The sequence below is a fragment of the Lampris incognitus genome, unplaced genomic scaffold (genome assembly GCF_029633865.1).
Source record: "Lampris incognitus isolate fLamInc1 unplaced genomic scaffold, fLamInc1.hap2 scaffold_48, whole genome shotgun sequence".
NCBI classification, from domain to species: Eukaryota; Metazoa; Chordata; class Actinopteri; order Lampriformes; family Lampridae; genus Lampris; species Lampris incognitus.
The window spans coordinates 135,001-137,500 of NW_026611440.1; positions in this window are offsets into that span (position 1 = coordinate 135,001).

Here is a 2,500-nt window from a genome sequence, read left to right on the forward strand (position 1 = left end):
CCGGTGGAAACTAGGCTACTGTTGGGCGAAGGAAAAGGAGAGGGGGAAGGCATGTCCAGAGGCAGCTAGAGAGGAGGAAGGGTAGGCGTGTGGAGGTGAGAGTCAGTCGGAACTTTGAATGTTGGCACTATGGCTAGTAAAGGGAGAGAGCAGGCTGACGTGATGGAAAGAAGAAAGGTGACAAGAGACAAGGTGGAAGGGGAGTAAGGCCAGGAGTATCGCAGGTGGGTTCAAACTCTTCTACCATGGTGCGAATGGGAGGAGAAATGGGGTAGGGGTCATTCTGAAGGAAGAGTATGTCAAGAGCGTGCTGGAGGTGAACACAGTGTCAGACAGAGTGAGGATTATGAAGCTGGAAATCGAAGGTGTATTGCTGACGGTTATCAGCGCATATGCCCCGCAAGTCGGGTGTAAGATGGACGAAAAAGAAGAATTCTGGAGTTGAGTTGGACGACGTGGTGGAAAGGGTACCCAAGGAGGAGGGAGTGGTGATTGGAGCGGACTTCGATGGACACGTTGCTGAAGGGAACAGAGGTGATGAGGAGTTGATGGTAAGGTATGGAATCGAGGAGAGAAATGTGGAAGGACAGATGGTGTTCGATTTTGCGAAAAGGATGGAAATGGCTGAGGTGAATACATATTTCAAGAAGAGGGAGGAGCACAGGGTGACGACGTATACGAGTGGAGGAAAGTGCACACAGGTGGACTATATCTTGTGTAGAAGGCGCGATGTAAAACGGATTGCATACTGCAAGGTGGTGACAGGGGAGAACGTAGCTAGGCAGCATCGGATGGTGGTCTGTAAGATGACTTTGGAGACCAACATGAGGAAGCGAGTGAAGACACAGCCGAAGATCAAATGGTGGAAGTTGAAGAAGGAAGACTGTTGTGTGGAGTTCAGGCAGGAGTTAACACAGGCACTGAGTGGTAGTGAAGAGTTGCCAGATGGCTGGGCAAGCGCTGCAGAAATAGTGAGGAAGACAGCTAGGAATGTACTTGGTGTGTCATCGGGACAGAGGAAGGAAGACAAGGAGACTTGGCGGTGGTGGTGGTGGTGGTGGAAGGAGGAAGTAGAGCAAAGTATACAGAGGAAAAGGTTGGCAAAGAAGAAGTGGGATAGTCAGAGAGATGAAGAAAGTACACAGGAGTACAAGGAGATGCAGCGTAAAGCAAAGAGAGAGGTGGCAAAGGTAAAGGAAAAGGCGTACGGTGAGCTGTATGACAGGTTAGACACTAAGGAAGGAGAAAAAGACTTGTACAGATTGGCTAGACAGAGAGACCGAGCTGCCGAGGATGTGCGACAAGTTAGGGCGATCAAAGATATAGATGGAAATGTGCTGCCAAGCGAGGAGAGTGTGCTACGAAGTGGAAGGACTACTTTGACGGGCTGATAAATGAAGAAAATGAGAGAGACAGAGAGAGAGAGAGAGAGAGAGAGAGAGAGAGAGAGAGAGAGAGAGAGAGAGAGAGAGAGAGAAAGGTTGGTTGATTGAGAAGTATAGAGAAGGCCAGAAAGACTTGCATTGTGTCTTTGTAGATTTACAGAAAGCATACGACAGGGTGCCGAGAGAGGAGGTGTGATATTGTAGGAGGAAGTCAAGAGTTGCAGAGAAGTATGTAGGAGTGGTGCAGGCTATGTATGAGGGAAGTGTGACAATGCTGAGGTGCGTGGTTGGAATGACAGATGGGTTCAAGGTGGAGGTGGGATTACATCAAGGATCGGCTCTGAGCCCTTTCTTGGTTGCAACGGTGATGGACAGGTTGACGGACAAGATCAGGCAGGAGTCTCCATGGACGATGATGTTCGCGGATGACATTGTCATCTGTAGCGACAGTAGGGTGCAGTTCATTGTGAGGAGAGCCTGGAGAGGTGGAGGTATGCACTGGAGAGAAGAGGAATGAAAGTCAGTAGGAGCAAGACGGAATACCTACGCGTGAGGAGGTGACAAAGGCATTTCACTTTAAATACTTGGGGTCAACTGTCCAAAGTAACGGGGAGTGCAGGAGAGAGGTGAAGAAGAGAGTGCAGGCAGGCAGGCAGGCAGGCAGGCAGGCAGACAGGCAGACAGGCAGGCAGGGTGGAGTGGGTGGAGAAGAGTGTCAGGACAGAAGGGTACCAGCAAGACTTAAAGGGAAGGTTAACAAGATGGTCGTGAGACCAGCTACGTTATATGATTTAGAGACGAAAAGACAGCAGGAGGCGGAGCTGGAGGTGGCAGAGTTGAGGATGCTAACATTTTCACTGGGAGTAACGAAGAAGAGCAAGATTAGGAACGATTGCTCAAGTTGGACGGTTTGGATGCTGAATATGGAGCTGCCAGGAAAGAGGAAAAGAGGAAGGCCAAAGAGGAGGTTTATGGATGTGGTGAGGGAAGACATGCAGGTGGATGGTGTGACAGAGGAACACGCAGAAGACAGGAAGACATGGAAACGGATGATCCGCTGTGGCGATCCCTAACGGCAGAAGCCGAAAGTCGTAGTAGTAAACATAGAAAAGCGT